The sequence below is a fragment of the Scleropages formosus genome, chromosome 6 (assembly GCF_900964775.1).
Source record: "Scleropages formosus chromosome 6, fSclFor1.1, whole genome shotgun sequence".
Taxonomy (NCBI): Eukaryota; Metazoa; Chordata; class Actinopteri; order Osteoglossiformes; family Osteoglossidae; genus Scleropages; species Scleropages formosus.
In genome coordinates, this window is record NC_041811.1 from 14332611 (window position 1) to 14352179 (window position 19569).

Below are 19569 nucleotides of genomic sequence, written 5' to 3' on the forward strand. Positions count from 1 at the left end.
TAAACAAGACAACCCACTGATCCACTCGGGCACTTAGCAGTAGAAATATGAATATAAGAATATAAATATGAGAAATTCCAAAGAAAAATGTCCCAAAGATGTTAGATTTGAGAAATACTGGGTGGCCCAGAGGTCAGCCTTTTTCAAGATACAGCTGTTTCAAATGAATACACCTGTACCTCAACTTACAAACACAAGCTTAATAAATACATCTTAATATGTGTTCATTGGTTATTTTCTGGAAAAAAAAACCATAAAAGTATAGTGAATTAAAAATGCCCTATGAGACTTATTTTTGTTACTCTGTTTTCATCAACAGCTCACACACTGCAGGGTGTCAGTGCTCCTCTATGGAAACATTAAGCATGAGGCAGGGAACAGTGTGGATTGAATGCCAGTCCATTGCAGAGCTTTTATTATATTTTAATCTGAAGCAATATTTAAGTCTACTTTAACCTGACTGACAAAATAAAAAATGTTATATCAACAACTTAATATGTAAACTGATGTGTTCTGCTTTAGACATTCGAAACATTGCCGTGTTGTTCCTGTGCCTCAGGTAACACAGGAGAATGAAACAGTGGAGGAGAGAAACTAAGCTGAATGACATCTTGAACATATTAAAAAGTGTTTGACTACATGTTGCATTTGCCACTGAGGATACAATAAAGATTGCCACAAATGTGGCACCGATTCATCAAATAAACAAGCGAGGCATCATCATGTCAGCATCAAATCAATTTTGTTTAGCATTCAAAACCTTTATAATAGACACATACTACTCTTTTCTAGGTACTTTCCATAAAAGCTTTAATATATACAAAAAAATCCTGCGAGTGAAACTGCTCCTGCAGAACTCTTTAAAGCTGCCCCTACCCTAATGACAGCACAGTTTAATTTTCTATTTTACACACACGCAGACTGAAACCACGTGTCCCGAGCGGGGTCGCAGTGAACCGGAGCCTAACTCAGCAACACAGGGCGCAAGGCTGGAGGGGGAGGGGAGGGAACCCACCACCCACCCAGGACGGGACGCTAGTCCATCTCAGGGCACCCCAAGCAGGACTCGACCCCAAGACCCACCAGAGAGTGGGACTTGGCCAAACCCGCCGCACCTGCTTGGGACAAGCGGTTGTTGATGATGGATCGATACTAAGCTTTGTAGGAAGTTTATTAATTAAAGAGCATTATTTTTGGAAGCATTCTCACTTTACAGCTTTATTCCCCAACCAAGTGCCTACAACTTTTGCACAGTACTGCATTTTACATAGTACTGTAATAAATAATTATGGAAGTTCTGTTCTATATGTATCTATATTTTGTATTAAAATAAAAATCTGTATACAATACTATTTTTTATACATTACAAGATGAAACAGTGAAATACTTAAAAGCTACTTCCATGTAAAAACTTAGAATATCAAAGCAGCCCATCTTAATGACATAAGGCAACCGTCAAGACCAACTAGTACAGGAAATGAAAAGACTTGAGTAAAAAATTTGAGAAAAACCATTTTAAAATGGATTTCACTTGAACTTTATGGGTTTTTTTTTTTTTTAAAAACTTCAAGCACACACACACATGCACGTACGCACGTACCCTCTTGCTTCCTACTGACGTGTCCTCAAAGAAATCCACCTGACAGGCAGCCAGTGGCAGCATTCCAGGGAAGCCCCCAGGTGCCTGGGCACAAATGACTCACACTCCACATAGCAACAGTTTCAATTTCCCAATGTATTGCTTCATTTTAAAGAAACCCGTGAAACAAGCACTTGGATGAAGGCAAACGGTGGCAGTAATTACACCGTTCACATGTTTGTTGACATTTTCACAGCGCTGCTGAGAGAAGCAAAGTATTCAGACTGAGGGAAGACAGCAACAATTAACTGCCCCTTTTGTACCTCCAAACCTCATCAACAACAACCTTCAAAACAAGTAGCTGTACTGCAGTAAGTAGCTATGTTACAGCAGCAGCGCTAATCAATACTATGTTCTTCAACATGACATTTTTCAATCGAAAATAAATTATTACTTGTAGAGTGGACAAAAAAAACATTAAAAAATACAAATCTGATAGCAGTACACAAATGGAGTAGTTTTGACAACAAATCCCATTTTTTTAATCTTTATATTTGTTCCCAGTTTAGTAGCTTCCAGTTGTGTATCATTACCCCATTTATTCACTTAGCAGATGCTTTTCTCCAAACTGATGTACGGTTCAAAATAAACAAAAGTGCATTTCACCAACAGATATAGAGATACAGATGCAGGCACGCAATTTCTGAAGTACAGTTAATTAGTCCAATGCAATTGCTTCTGCAGGCATAAACTACACAAGTTGGTGCACATAGAATTGTTAGAGAATACAAGTTTTTTTTTTTTTTTTTTTTTTTTTAATAACGTAGTTCATGCAGCAGAGGGAAGCTCAGGAGAGAAATGGGTCCGAAGGGATGTATTTTGAGAGCCTTTTTGAATGTTTAGAGGGATCTGACAGTTGTAAGGGAGAGAGAAAGCTTAAACTGAAAACCTTCAGGCTTTTGCTTTTGGACCCCTTAGGGTGGGGACCACCAAACGATCAGAGGTGGACAAGCAAAGCAGTCTTGCTGGAGTGTCGAAAATGATGAGGTCCTGCAGGTATCAGAGAGCTGATCCGTTCATGGTCTTGTAGGCTGTGACCAGAGTCTTTCATTTGTCATGGGTAATTACAGGAAGCTAAGGGAGAGAAACAAGAAAGGGGGATACACAGAAACACTTACGCAGGTGAAACACAACTCATGCAGCAGCATTCTGAATCAGTTTGAGAGGACTGATGGCAGAGGTCAGAAGACAAGAAAGGAGGGAGTTGCAGTATTCCAGGTAGGTTATCATCATGACATAGACCAAAAGCTGCATAGTGTATTGTGAGATAAGGGGACATTATGCAGGACATACCTACAGGACCGGGTTATGGCTTCGATATGTTGGGAGAAGCAGAGACTTGAGTCAATCATTACTTTCAGGCTGTTGACCAACGAAGCAGATGAAATGAGCAAATTGTCCTGTCAATTGAACAGACCTGCTGAGAGGTGAAGGATCTTGTTCTTTGAGAGGTTGAGGTATAGAGAGCGACCAACCATCCAAGTGGAGATATCCAATAGGCAAAAAGAAGTATCATACTGTAATGTTCAGCTCAGATGCTCAGTATACACCCTGCCAAGCAGGCAGCTTTCTTTACCCAGCACCCATTGTGCCATATGAGAAGCTGCTGCCTCTGGACACAAGGGTCACGGATTTGAATCCCAAGTCCAGCTATAGCATCCTTAAGTAAGTACATACCCTAAATTACTCCAGTAAAATTATCCATATATAAATAGGTAAATAGTTGTAAGTACCATAACATTTTAAGTTTCTTTGGAGGAAAGTGTCAGCTAAATGAATAAATGTAATAGTGGAGAGCAACTGGCAATTTAGCTGGCAATTTTTTGGTTCCCAAAAAATTTTCATAATTTAAAATATTTGTTACAGTAATGTGAAAATCTTTCATTTGGATGCCAGGATTTATTTTAATCTTTTCGTTAATCCCAAAATTAAGGAAGCACTATTTTCAGATGTCAGAAATAACATATATACAGTATTTAGATACTACTTTGCTTTTCATAACACGGGCTTAGCACTCAGTTATGAGCAGGTTGCATCACAGGGGAATGTAAATCCTTACTCTGGGCCACCAAACAAGCAAACAAACTGCAACGAAAATAATCTCATTTAACGTCTTGGCAGGTTTTCATAAGAAGGCTTACCGTCTTTCAGACAAAGACTGATGAGATTAATCCTCTTAATATTCATGGCAGAAAATATACCCTAATGCAAAGCTGACCATCCTCTCAGATGTGCGTAATCCCAAAAACTGTAAACATATTTCAGGAAAAACAACAGCAACTAAATTTTGTTTTCATTTAGATTTTTAATATCCCAACTCCAGCTGTAGCAATCCTAATATACCATAACTGCAAACGTCAACTCATGAAAAATTAAGTAACATTTAAAATTTACATTTACATATATTTTTCTATTTAAAATAGTGCCGAAAACCCTTCCAATGAAACCCTCATAATATACATTGAGCTGCTAAATATTTACCTTGCTGTCATTTAAAATGCAATTCAATTCGATAAGCATTACACAGTGCTGCTAAGGGACCAAAGATGAAATGACAGTAGTACCATTTTATACAGCACTCAAACAAAAAGGCATTAAAATAATGGATGGTTGCACAAGTCCCAATATCAAAACAGAGGCAAGCTCTTGAAACGGCCCATCAGTCCTTCAGCTCCAGCTATAAACTGCATCAGCAGAATCATAACCACCAGACAGCCTGATATTTTCCTTCACACCATTTAGAGTTGTACCATAGAACTCTCTGTTAAATGGTCCAGAAGTCTCGCAAGAAACAGACCTACAATTCTCATAGCATGCATAGTTAAAGCAGTAAATGGGCTTACGTGTTGACAAGTGTTTCCCACAGAGGTGATATATGGCAAGAGTGCACAGGCACATCACTATACCAAAGGTTGACTGAACTGGTAGTAACTGCAGCCAATTGTAAAATATCACAATAGATGAGAATGCACGTAAAAACTCCAAATAAAATCTAATATCTAACTGAAAGAAATCAGGTAAAAACAGAAAAGTTAGGGAAGAGGTAGTAATTCAATTGAATTTTGTGTACATAGACATCTAAAAAACAGCTTAAACAGGAAGTTATTATAAATGGGGCATAAATTTACATTTATCTCATGCTTTTCTCCAAAGGGACTAATAATTTCAAGCTACCTACAATTATTTACCCATTTATATAGCTGGGTAATTTTACGGCACTATTTAGGGAAAGTACCTTGCTCAAAGGTATTAAACCTGGAGGTAAGATTTGAACCTGTGACCATTAGGCCTAAGGGCAATAGTTCTAAAAACTATGCTACAAGTTGTCCCAGGGGAAAGAAAGCAAAAATAAATGAGGCAACAGTACTGTGGCAGCTAAGAGCCTTGCGCTAGCCTTGCACTCAAAGGACCCCAGTTTGAATCCCACCACCTGCTTTAGTACCCCTGAGTAATGTACTTATCCTGTAATTCAATGTAATAAGTTTAGTGTACAAGTCTAACACTCTAAGTCGCACTGGAGAAAAGCTTAGTTTTGGAGAGCAGCTAAATTAACAACAACAACAACAACAACAACAAAAATAATCATGTTGGACAAAACTAAATGATTCAAGAACAGCAACTTTCATATAGGTTAAAGGAAGTATGATGGGCCAACACAAAAGCTTAATAAGGGGTTACCAGGTAAAATAACAATGACAACATACACAGCACCCATTTCACCTGGATAGTATACAGCACCCCCCAATGTGCTCCTAACTAATACTGACAGAATAGCTTTTCATCCTGCAGAGCTGAATTCTGTGGGGCATCACAAACCATACAAGCCATCGTAGAGAACAACCAGACAGGTACATCCTCTCAGTGGGCGGACAACATTTTCCAGAGGACAATTATAGAGAAGGCAGCACCCAGCCATATACACATTGAGAACTCTCTATAAATTACCAAAAGCCTCACAGTGCATTTCGCAAGACTTTGAAATGCTGGCTAGGATTTTGGATTTTTACTCTTTTCAATAGTATCTGCTGCTAAAAGATTAAGAGGAGAGAACAAACATTCACCATTGCTGAACTGCTGAATTCTGGAAGAAAATGTTATTATTGCTCCCCTCACAAGATTTTTGCTTTAAACACAAGAGCTGTAACCTCCAGTTTATGTTAGAGCGAGGTTCAAACAGTGTTGACTGATGCAAAAAAGATGACTCACTTATGCAGCATCCACATGCTCACACCGAAACTGTTTAGACAGCTTTTAAGCTATTAGACAAGGTCTCTGTGATTTTTACATTTATATTTAACATATTAAAAATTCTTTTTATTAATTAAATTAAAAGCTTAAAAAAGGCAAGCACTCATAATACATCACCTATCATGTGTATAACCTGTTATAAAAGTAATGTGTGCTCTATTATCCTAAATAACTAATGTCATACAACTAATGACAGTAAGTAATGAATACAGTAAGTGGAACTTCAGATCAAGCAAATCATCTTGCGCATCAGACAGAATACAAAAGTGTTGACACCATTAAAACAAAATGGTGTAAATTAAGTAAACATACATAGCAAACAATGAACAACTTGTCTGCAAGTCAGGACTATTCTTGAAATAAACAAGATGTCCTATATTGAATCACACAATTGTACTTTACACACCAGGGCTTTCTAGGCTAATGTCAGCATAACAAATTCAGCCAAAAATATCAATTCAGTTTCATCCAATTTATTGTTAAACATTATTCCAACAAGTGGTACAATACAGATATCCATTTCCTAAGGCTACGGACATAGATAACTATTTCGATAAAGAAACTGGAGTGGAGAGGAAAAGAAAAAAACTCACAGCTGCAAAGAACAAGAAAAAAAATAAACCTCTGGGCAGCCCCAAGGAAGTGGTATCACTGAGTTATGTTACCGTAAATACTATTTACTTTCAATGTAACATTATCTAAGTAGGACTCCTGGAGTATCACAAAAAAACCTGTAAAATCTGTACAGGCAGTCCCGAGATTAGGAACGACTTCCGTTCCTAAGTCAGTCTTTAAGACGGATTTGTACGAAAGTCAGAAAAGTTACGTAGGGTTTGTGTCTAACGTCAGTCAAATGTTTGTCTTAGTATATAGTGTAATTTTCTATGCATAGAAAAATTACAGAATACAGAAATAATAATAATAATAATACAATGTACTGATATAATAATAAATGTAAACACAGTATTTGTAATAGACAGAGAAAGAAATACTAAATGTTACTAGTTTTTTTAATAGAGAGAGAACAGAGAGTGTGTGTGTGTGTGTGTGTGTATAAAAAAACAAACTTTAATGTTCGCTTTTCTAATGTTCGTTGCCATTTCACCTTTTTCCAATCGCTTTATTATTTCCACTTTAGTTTCAATTGTGATTGTTTTCCTTTTCTTTGATGCATCACCATCACTTGCATCACATTTACACTAAACCCAAATACAGTAACACACGAGACACTTAATAGCAATGTGGTCTGTGTCATACTGAGAAGGCAGGAGACTGAGGTAGGTGTGTGTGTGTGTGTGTGTGTGTGTGTGTGTACTCAATCTGGGGATCTTTATTGTCAGTACACAAGGGAGCAGGCAAGATTCATGGTCAGGGACAGGCGTGGGTCGGTCAATGCACAACTGTAGGTCTTGGGGAGAATCCGATGTCGTAGTAGATGAGGTGATACAAGTGTCGGGAGCCGTGGACATCAGAAACAGGAATGAGCGATTGAGGAGAACGAGGGAGTGAGGAGGACGAGGGACTGGGAAGGACGGGTAGGTTGTCATGGATTCACTCGAGAGCACTGGAGAGACGGGTTTCTCAAATGACATTCCACAACCAGGGTGTGCAGGTGCAGGCTCTTTATACCCTGCTGCTCCAATTTCGGGCGGGTGCGGACATTTGGGGCGAGGTCGTGGGCGTGACAATCCGACTGAAAAGAAGGAAGTCTTTGTCCTACTTTGGGCTCATGCACCCACGACCCGACGAACTACTGTAGATGCAGAACATTTTGATACATGTTGCAAAGTAGCACCCGTTTTTTATTACGAATCACTATATGTATAGTAACTTGAATTTTTTATATAGTAGGCTTCATAGTAGGGGTGGTTTATAACTACAAGTTTTAGGTAAATTGGATGTTCATAACCCAGGGACTAAAATTATGCAAGACGGGAAAAACCACTCTTAAGGTTCAGTCATGATAGCATCTACTATCCAAATTCAGTCGTTCCCAAAGTACACCCATTTAAATAACAATTTGACTTTACAAAGAGTTTCATTTAATAACCCTACTTCGGCTTATGAGGAATTTCTTAACATTATCAGGGGCCAAATTTCGATGTTGTGCACCTCCCATCAGCTGAGGCGTGACACATTTACTCATTTTAGCAGACGCTTTCTTCCAAAGCGAATTACAGTGATTATTAACTAGTGTTTAGCTAGCTGATGTTTTTACTCAAGGTGACTCACAATGTTAGATACACTGCACTAAACTCCTTAGAATCACTCACTCATTTGCACATCAGAGCAATATAAAATACACAAACCCACACGCTACAGGACAATGAGTCTTCACATTAACACATCTTCGGACTGAGGGAGGAAACTGGAGCACCCAGGAATCCCTCGCAAACATGGGATGAGCATGCAAATGCAATATAGGCTGAAGAAAACTCAACCCATGTTGAATCATACAGCTCAGGTACCGTGAAACACCATATCAGCTTCATTTTCGTTGATTTCTGTTTTCTTTACAGCTCCGTTTGGTTTTTGAATTCAAGGTAAAACTAATGCATAAACCTAGAGTATCATATGTACACATATTTTGTTTGCAATCATTTAGTGCACAGCATACAACAGATTCAAAAAAGCTGTGCTGGTAGCTGGCCATATAGTATTACTGAGTAACCAGTGAACAGAAACTACGTTGTTTTGTTGTGTAATAAAAACTACTGTTAAAGTAATTGTGTCCATTTTAATAGCACTTGGCAATATTTCAACAAAAAGGGGTGTCAATTTTGGAGATGAAAAATGCATCAAATTTTGCACCACTGAAACTAATGGTAATTATGTCTTCAAGTTTCAAGAATTCACCTTGCAAAAGGCTTTTTTTTAGAAAAGTTTTACTTTGGAATGCTGGCAGAAGACTAATTACCTCTGTAAACAGGCAAGGGTGAACAAAGAGTAAACCAGCATACCTTGCAGGTATCTAGGCCTAGAGTTGCCAGGGTAACGTAAGCAGTCTGCACACTGTCTGCCTATCCAGGTCCAGAGTCTCTTTGCTCTGTTACCCATTAAGCAAGGGGATGCCATATCCCCGGGGCCGTGGTATTTACTTTTCGTTCACATCAAGTCAGCGCATTGACTCACACTCATTCCTATTACTTGCTGCTTTGAGCCAAGGGAACCCAATAGATGTAATAACCTTAAATTTTATTCTTACCTGTTTTAGGAAAAGGCTAAACATTCAGGAATTACCAATAGCAGCACCAGAAATTATCTTTCAGTTTTCCCCTTTTTCTACTTTGCAGGGAGTTGCACATGATATAACAAGTTCGTACACAAAGCAGAACCAGACCTATGTGTCTGTACATACACATGCACCTGTTTATATACAGTATATGAATGTGTGAGAGAATCTCCAATGAAGAAACACAGCATCCATTGTACAGCAAGAAAGACAAACAGAAATTTACTGCACGTTTCAAACTGCATTAATGTATTTTTTACTAAAGCAGCTTCAGATTCAGACTTTTTACAGGACCAAAGATCACTAGCACTCCTAAAATTTAAGGTTCACCCCTTGTTGATTTTCTCCTCTCAGCAATTCTGGGATCAAGTCAATAGAGCCAGATTGGTCTTAGCTTTCAGTTTTCATCAAAGTATGCTTCTGCTCTTCATTAAATGTAATAATTCTTATGTAACATGACAAAAACTTCCACATTAATTGCCTAAAGGCACAGTAGCAACCTCAGAATCAGCCAGCCAACTAGAATGTTATGAATAGTGTGTAAACAACAATGCACAGCTAAGTTCAAAGAAGCAAAAAAGCTCATGCTCATGTTAAAGTGAGTGTGGTGTGGGTCTACATCACAGACTGATGAATCTAGAACTGTCATGAGAAGAAGCATTCTGATCATGGATTCCAGGAGCAACGGGGCCATTTTCCTCATCACTCCATACACAGCCATCGTGTTAGTGATGAAAGAGGTTTAAGGATTTGTCTTTAAATGTTTGATTTTCTAATTATATCCCGTGTCACCAAAGCATGCTCATCTATATTTTCTCCACAGTGACTTATGGTTTCAAATTTGTATATTAAGCTACTTAAAAGCATCACCCATTTATGTAGGTAAATTGTTTTTACTGGAGCAATTTAGGGTAAGTATCTGGCTCTGGGTACTACAGCAGGAGCAGATATTTACAAGCTGTTCTGTGTATTGCACGGCAATGACTAATTGCAGTAGTAACTGCTGACCAGTCTATAATCGGTGTTAAGATTCTTCCTTCATATACCGTAATTTGCACTAAAAACTGGACAACAGTCAAACAATTTAGCTGTATCTCTCTCAGGTGCCTATCAAGATTCGCATTGCTTCTAAGAAGGAATAGAAAAATTCTGTGTATCTGCATGGATTTTTTTCTCACATTTGCTCAGGTCAACAGACAAATCTAAAACGGCCTTGGTGTGTGACACGCCTATGTCCTGCAACACACTTCCATCAAGGATGTACTCCGTCAGACATACTAAACAACCAGGGACTTACCACAGGAACAATGACATTTACTCATCGACTCACAATCATTTACTGATTTATACAGCTGCATGTTACTAGAACAATTTCGTAAATACCTTACTCAAGGGTACTTCAGCAGAAGGTGAGATTAGAACCTACAACCTAAAACATTTCCTTCCTATTTCTGTTTTCCACTCACAATCTTTTAAAGGTTGAGCTTAAAGATTTAAAATACATTTAAAATGTAAAGAAAATAAAGATACTAGGAAATATTTATTAGCTGATGTGAACATGTTTTCTTGAAAGTGCCCAAACCCTAACCCCATTTGTTTTGAGGCATCTTAGGGAAACAATTTTAAACTAGGTTTTTGTATCCCCTTTATTAGTATTTTGAAATACAAATTAATGCCTACAAAGTCTTTACTTTCATCCCAAGGGTTTTAATTTGCCCCACTGCCCTTGAACCATTTATTTGGACTGAATCATTAAAATGAAGCCTCCAGCCAGGGACTTAATATAACTTCTCTTTGAACAGCTTATAGGTCAGGGAGCTGGCAAACACATCTCAATCGTGCCCCTACTAAGCAATACAAACGCAACACACGCAAATATATATGTAAGAATAAATACTATTCTTAATTTCTATTTTCATGCCAAAAAAAACCTTGAAATTGGCAAAGTTTGCATCATGAGCCACTTAAAACCACCTACAGAGATATTAAAAATATGAAAAAAATTACGGAACCCACGTCTTCTTTTGAAAATACATATATACTACAACAGCAGTATAATAGTATAATTTAAACAAAGTAATTTATTTTGCAAATATATTTTGCTACCACAGTAACAGGAGTGTAAATACTTTCTCACAGTAAGGAGTGTGGTTAACTTACAGTTGTACTGTAAAGCATCTGCTACCTAAGGAGTCCCAGAGCTTCAGATATGAAAGGGTTCTTTCTCAGTTTGTTCAATTTCTGCAATCTAAAGTCATAATTCCCCCCCCCCCCCCCCCCCCGAGTTAGACATTTTGGATTCACAATGCTAGAATGAAAGTATTACAGCTGAGTGTTTGTATGAATTATTCTGTACCACACCTGTTGTTTCTTGCCTTTTTAAGCAGAGCGAATGCCTCAGTGTCTCCATAACAAAACACAGTGCTTCTGTTAAACCAATGCAACAAAATCAAGATGTTAAATCATGTTAATTTATATTACCTGTCACTGTGCTGCTTACTCTTTCAGCTTATTTGGACAGTACACTTCAGCTAAAATTAAAGCTCTGTTTTATTTAGTTTAAAAATTAAACAAAACATAAAACAGTTAGCTCTTCCATTCTGGAAGAAAAAAGCATATGTTTACAGATGCATATTTTCTTACTGTACATATTTAACAAGGAGAAAACCATATCAAGTACACCTCATGACAATGAGTAAACTGAAAATGGCTACTTAAAACCCAAAAAAATACTGAAAATGCTTCAAGAGCTTCAATTCAAAGAGATTAATAAAAAATGGAGCAAATCCTACAAATATCAGTATAAACACATCTTTGGAACAATGCAGTCCTTCTCAAAATCTGTCCCAACACTTTTGTCTTCTTTACAATAAATCACAGCAATGCAGGACCTACTAAAACAAGCACCAGAAGCCTAAACACCCATGACTGCTTTATGTTTCCTACATGGAAAAAATATCTAGTGTGTACAGTGTGAGGTTAAAAAACATACTATCACAATAGAAAAAGGAGACTTCAAGACACCGACACAAGCACAAAGATATTACTTAGGGTCTACTATGTCATGGGATTATCCATTCATATAAAAGAGCCATTCAGTAGTGAAGCAAACCCAGAGAAATGCAGTTCTGTTATAAGCTCCTTACCTGACTGTCATACTCATGCCTGAACTGAAGCAAATGATAGACCAGAGAGAAACAGCAGGAACGATCTCGTGGTCACAATGACTCACTACAGGGAGAGGGGAGGGAGGGGGAACTGATTGACGGTAACAGAGATGCTTAGAATAAGCACAGCATGCTCACTGACATCATCGCTGAAGACTGGCTGCAGAGGAAACTATGGTAACCGCTCAGTGCTCTCACAGTGAAAAGCATTTAACTGTCTGAACAACTATGGGGCTTCGGCTATTTAGACTGACAATCATGGTGGAAAAGGAGGACCGCTGCTAAGGCCCAAGCAAGCAGAGAGAACAGCAGAATCCAGAAAAGAGCGCAAATTAGATCTTATTATTGCAAGGTGGCAGGGGAGACAGGAACATGAAATAACTCAACCACTGTCTGAGTAGAGGTATTAGGAAAGCTCTCTTTAATTATCTATCCACTGCTTAAAAAACATGTACTGGGGTGGGAAAAAAATGTTTACTAAAAGAGGAATGCCTTGATATGATTTGTCTTCTTTATGCTGATGACAAAACCTAGCAACTGATGTGTCATACCATGAGTTGTGCTATATTCTGTATGCTACTGTTGCAAAATTATGCAACAGATGCTGTGATACCACCTCTCAAAGATCCCCTCTGAAGCAGGGGAGGATTCTTTGCATTTTACTGAGTATAAAAAATTGTGTTAATTCGCATGTATCCATGTAACTGATACTTTTTTCCAAAGTGAGAGGATTACATATAATATACTTACAATAATCTACCCATTTATACAGCAGGGTCATTTTTGGTGGATCAATTCAAGATGAGTACTGCGAGCAATGCAGGAAATGGGATTCAAACCTTGGTTGTTCAAGTGAAAGGTGGTAGCTGTAACCAGTACCCCAACTGCTGCCACAATAGCAATTTACTAATTATTATCATCATCATCATCATCATCACAGAATCTTCAAAACCCTTACAGCTGTATGTAATGGGTCAGAAGTTGCAAGTATCTGGATTCAAATATCAGATATATTTATATGTAGTGAACACTCTCTCCCAAAAGTGTCTTACAATGTTAAGCTACTTACTCTTATTCACCTATTTATACACATGGCTACAAGCACAATTTTAGGATAAGTGCCTTGCTCAAGGGTACTACAGCTTGAGGAAGGATTCGAACCTATGAACTTTCAGTACAAAGACATAAACTAATCACTACGCTACCAGCTGCCCCACAAACACAGCTAAAGAAAGAATATATAAACTGCTTATCATCAACGTTACTGTCGATGACCCACTCTGCTGCTACTACTACTACTACTACTACTACTAAGTGTTCTGTGTTTACATTGCTGGGTCCTTTCTACTGTAAAGTGTACATGCAAATGTAACTTAAATGTATTTGCTGATCCAGTTCTACTCGGCTGTCACTGAGTCTGTCCTGTGAACTTCGATAACTACGCTAATAGGCTACAAAGGACAGTCGAGACGACTGGAAGGCTCATCGGTGCCCCCTTGCCTAACCCTTCAGGTCCTGTACGAGTCCAGAATGAGGAAGCAGGTGAGCAAAACCGCTACTGATCCCACGCGCCCCGGGCACAAACTCTTTACACTTCTCTCCTCCGGCAGGCGTTACAGAGGATTGCCCACCAGAACGACCAGATACAAGAACAGTTTTTTCCATGAGGCCATTATTTACTCTCATGAACAGTTAACAGTCCCTTAGGTCTCCTGTCAGTGCAACACTGTCCAACCACTTTTTGGTAATTTAATTATTTATTTGCTTTTTTTTTTAAGTATATATACTACTATTTATTTATACTCTCGTGTTTGTATACTCTGTAAATATGTTATTTATTTAGGTAATTTTCTTTAATTTCTGTAATTGACTTCCGTAATTTTGTGTCAGCTGTTTGTACTGGAGGCACTAACTAAGAACCACAGCAAATTTCCTCGGCTCGTGTGCTTCACTTGAGTTGAACTCATTCCGACTCTCTTGTCCTGTCAAATATGTGAGAGAAATGTACGTGTAATGGAAAAGTAATGCACAATAAAAACGTAAAAGTGACTTAAGTGAGGAAAGCAGATCCACTTTTGTTCACCTCAGACGGGGAGGAGCCGGAGGTGAAGTACAAGCAGTACGTGATAAACGGCCCGTAGCTCGTGCCAGGACTCAGGAGGGCCGCGCCAGGTCAACCCACCACACATTATCAACACGTAGCGCTTCATTATCGCACACAGTCGGCCAGAAAGTGACACTTACTTGTGATATGTAAAGTGTGGAAGGGCCTGACCAAGGCGCCTGGTAGTTAGCTAGACAACGAGAGAGGACTAGTACTAGTACTACTAGTCGGTTCCGGGTGGGGTGAGTGACACTGGAGTAGACACGGACGGAGCGAAGCATCCGTTCTCTTCCGCCTCGGATCTCTTTTCCCACAAGCAGAGAGGGCTGAGCTGCAGAGCGCGTCTACTGGGGCCGAGAGCGCACTGTCCGCTTTCTCCGGACTGAGTTAGCCAGCCTGCTAAGTCGATACCTCGCCCGGGCCAAAGCTACACACACTATGTTAGTATGTGTGATTCAGGATAGGAACGAACACACACAGCAGCCATACACCAACACTCGCGGAAAAAGAAGAAACGCCAGTTCGTCGAGTCCCGCACTTACTTCTAGTTCTCGGAGGACTTCACTCTGTGACAACCAGCGCGCACACACTCTCTGTGTGTGTTTCTCTCTCCCTGTAAGCTGAGGAAAGTGTGTAACCCTGAGGTGGCAGTCGGAGCGCAAGCGACGTCTCTGCTGAGTAAAGGAAGGTGGGGTGGCGCGCTACCCTCGCCAGCTCGCGCTCTGCGTCAGACAGCTGCCGCGTGCGTGTCGGCGGCAAGCAGATGTTGTTGGGCTGCCGTCGCTGCTTTCGCGGGACCCTCCCTACTGTACGTTTCGCGTGTTCAGATCACGGTGGGGGGGCGAGTGTCAGCTGCGCTTTCGGCGACGGCGCAACTCCGTAATTCACGATGGTTTGAAAAGAAAACTGAAAAGTCAGTGCGTATGGGGCCTCGAACGTGCCGCAGTATCGATAAATAGCTATCAATATTTTAAAGCACACACCGCGTAGCGTTCGCTGAAACACACAGTTACACACTAGTATTTCTCCGCGCTTCGTCAAACTTTCGTACAGTAGCCACTCAAATCGTTTTTGCCGTATTCCTCCTACTATTGTAGCTCCTTGAATTTATGAGCAGTACTACCGTGGAACAGGATTTCGCGCAGCTCAGTTGTGCTCTGGAGAGGTGAATGGTACATAAACACAGCAATGATGAAGATGGTGACTTATTCTTAGCGTTCCTGGAACAGCTCGTTGTCTTTGTCCCGCTGTGAGTCACGCAGCAGCGGGTCCCAGTCCGCTCGGGTTATCATCCGCTGCCGCTGTCATTCAAGGGACGTTCAAAGAACAGGAAGCTGGAAATCGCCGCCCAAAGCGCGTTTTCTTTCTTTTTCGACTCGGTTCTGCGCGATGAAAGAGCGCGGTCAGAGATACGGTTTCACTGACATGACATAACGTAAACGGATGATTGGCTCCTCGCCCTACCAGCACAATGCTATCGGTCTCTACCTCGCTTTATTCCTCACTTTACCCACAGTTAAGCTCAGAGACACACACACACTGGCTGAAGCCGCTTGCCCCAAGCGGGGTCCTGGTGAGCCGGAGCCTAACCCGGCAACACAGGGCGTGGGGCTGGAGGGGGAGAGGACACACCCAGGGCGGGACGCCAGTCCATTGCAAGGCACCCCAAGTGGGACTTGAACCCCAGACCCGCCAGAGAGCAGGACCCGGTCCAACCCACTGCGCACCCCGTCATATGGTGTTTTTTGTGAGTTTGGTTGTTTATAAAAGCCTGCATTAAAAGTATAATAAATACGAATTCTCCTTTAAACCCTGTGTTAATATTAATTCTGAGATAAATTAAACAGTGACATTGAAAATAAAAATATGCTGTTTCAAACTGCTCTTCAGTTCTGGTTTTTGACATGCAACCATTGGGTACTATTTCCAAAGTCCTGTATGATGTACGTTTTGGTTTGGGGACATTTTACTAGCACCTGCCTTTACGTTTATTCATTTCGCCAATGTTTTTCTCCAAAGCGACTTACACTGGTTTGCCTATTTATACAGCAGTGTAGTCTTTACTGTATTGATTCAGGGTGAGTACCTTTATCAAGGCTACTACAGCAGGAGGTGGAATGTGAACAGTGCGGGGTGGCACAGTGAGTAGCGCTTGGATGGTGCGAGTGGACATGGTTTCGATCCCCACTCAGTCTGTGTGGAGTTTGCATGTTCTCCCCGTGTCTGCGTGGGTTTCCTCCGAGTGCTCTGGTTTCCTCCCACACTCCAAAGACATGCTGTGCACTTCATAGTGTGTGAGTGACAGAGCGAGTGTGTTCCACTGATGTATGGATGAGTGACCCAGTATAAGTAGTGTATCTAGCAGTGTAAGTCACCACGGTGAATAAGGTGTGTGGGCTGATGACACTACATAGAGTCCATTGGGAGCTGCATTGGAGAAAAGCATCTGCTAAACAAATAAATGAAATGAACCTGGCTCCTTGAGGTGCAAGGCCACAGCTCTAACAACTACACCACCTGCTGCCCATCTATCAGCAGAGCCGGTAAACCACAAACTGAGTTCACACCATTACAAAAAGACATTTTAAGGAAGTGACAAAGGTGCAAACTGCAGTAAATAAATTGGAAAATGTATCTTCAAAAATTTGTACCACAAACAATCATTGGAACACCGGCACACATCGAGAGGCCACTCCCGCGACGACCGCTGTCGCAACTCTCGCGATCTGTCGTGACTTGTTTTAGTATTTTCACTAGAGCTACTTTCCATTTTTTTCAGTGCAGTCATAATCTGAAGAGTATAAATAACAACAGAGGTGCATTGTGTAAATGTATGTCTACCGAAACAGTTTTTAATTTACCTTCAATAGATGACCTCATTATATATTTTTGCGAAGATCTGGTTTATTTGTCACTTGAGTACTTTGCCATCAGTATGCTATAACTTCTAACCAAGTCATCATGATTTCATACTTCTCATATTTCTCTTTCGCACATAAGCCATTGTAAGTGGCAAACGCTCCAGTTTGTTCAAAATACCGTACAGCTGTCAAACCCGTTTTAGCGCAGTGCTTTGCACACCACACACTAGCAACCAAAGATTAGCTGAACTGTGAAAGCAAGTGCTGTGAGGGTATGGATTCAATAGCTCCTTTCACTGTATGACAGCAGCAGATGATAGCCTCTGCTATGGAGGAGCACAAAACATGACCAACTTCTTCCCACAATACTAGAAATATAGATGACAATATGGATGACAAATATAAATGCAATGTGATCATTTTACAAACGGTGAGTTAAGTAAGGTCTTTATCTGCAAAGTTTCTGAATGAAAACGTAATGCATTTTTCCGTTATTTGGTTCCCAATCTCAGCATGAGGAACGGGGTAAATTTAGGAATCCAGGCCTTTGATGCCCAGAAAGAGGGGCTCTTTGAATTACGGATTAGACCGAAACTGACATCGTGATTCATTGCCTGTGTGTCTGAAGGCAGCACCGTGAAAGAGAATCTGCCTCTGCAGACAACACAAAGCGCTGTGTGGTGAGCAAGGTTGTCATTAAAATAGCGGAAAGCCGTGTGACAGAGCTGAACAAAGAAGGGCCTCCTATGTCTGCTCTCCGCTTGCATTTCACTGCAGATCTGCATCTTCTCCCTCAGCTTTCTGTTTGTGTTTTTATCAAACGGCCAAACCACCAGTCTAGAACATCTAGAGGCGCTTTGTCGTTCGGATCGCTCGAGAATAGTTTCTTCGCCTATCTTTTTGATGCATTTAAATTAGCACTTATGTCTTTAAATGAAATGATCTTTGCTTTAGCTGCCCTTGTCCTGTTCTGGCCCTGGCTCTGGAATGGCTTTGTAGCTCGACACCCCTCCTCCACTCTCCACCCCCATCTCCAGTCCAGCTTTAGCTGCCTTGGCTCCAGCAGCTTATCGCATGTTCCAGGTCCAGAGCCAGCGTTCTGCTGGTTCCTGGCCAGTGCTGCATCGGGAGCAACTGTCCAGCAGCGGCTTGTGGATGCCATGATGGCCTCCTGCTCTGGCCCTCTCTGCCCTTACCGTCTAACCTTGATGACAGACTTCTTAATGTTTTCACACACAAGAAAATTCACGTAGTAGCGCATACGTAGCACAGTCACAATTAAATAAACTGAGTAGGACGTGGATAGGATACTTGGATTGTTGCCACAAGTCATGAATAGGACCTCATTACAGTGTTTTACTGATTTACTCTTTCCTTTGGATACAAAAATGTCCCCATTATATTCCCATCTGAAAGTGACGCCATGAATTTGAACATGCAAGGCAAGGATGTGAGTGAATGAGTGTGTGATTGCCATGTGGGGGACTGCTATCCCATCCAGGGTGCACCTTGCCCACATTCTATGCTTCTGGACCACTGTAACCCTACACTGGAAAGGTGTTTATTGAGAATGAATGAATGAATGAATGAATGAATGTGTGAGTGAGTGACACAGAGAGAGTATGTTTCACTGATGTATGGTTGAGTGACCCTTTGTAAGTAGTGTATCTAGCAGTGTAAGTCACCACGGTGAATAAGGTGTGTGGGCTGATAACGCTACGTAGAGTTCATTGGAAGTCGCTTTGGAGAAAAGTGTCTGCTAAGTGAATAAATGTAAATGTAAATGAATGAATGAATGAAGTTAGCATCTGGAAGCATTTTCAGTAGATGCTACAGTTGTAAATGCTCATATTATGTATGTTCTCGTACGATTATGAAGCTGGTGTTCATAAAGGCAAAACAAAATGCTCGCCCATGGTTTTCGGAGCATTTGCTTCAGCTACAGCAGCTCCATCTTGTGGAAGAAGCACAAATGCGTCTGTTACAACATGCCGGTCATGTAGGGATGGAGAGGAATACACTGCAAAATGTTGCAAAGTTTAAATAAAGTCCTAAAGTATTAACATTTGTCTTAATTTCTGTCTTTCATGTTATCCTCCTACCAAAATATTATGTTTTCTTTTCCAAACATTCCGACTTTCCATGCATTTCATCTGCGCAGTGAAATCTGAAACCAGAGATCCATTTATGCCAAGATCAGAGACGAGTTTTCTTTTTTGTCATTAGTACGGTGATTGTATTACATGTAACCTGAACTGTACCAGCGCTTAAAAATACCCTTTTGTTAATCCTAAAAAAGGAACAATGGGTTATTGTCT

The 19569-nt window shown here is 40.4% G+C and overlaps 1 protein-coding gene across 4 annotated transcripts in view; it reads right to left on the minus strand.

Annotated features, from left to right (window-relative positions):
- The window catches only part of pam (peptidylglycine alpha-amidating monooxygenase), a 57105-nt gene extending 41236 nt beyond the window's left edge, over nucleotides 1–15869 (minus strand). The window contains exon 1 of one of the 4 annotated variants that reach the window (XM_018744811.2): nucleotides 14933–15496. The gene's annotated coding sequence lies outside the window, so the exon portion shown is untranslated. The other 3 variants (XM_018744815.2, XM_018744814.1, XM_018744813.1) reach the window with 3 other exon arrangements.
- Between the last annotated feature and the right edge of the window lie 3700 nt (nucleotides 15870–19569).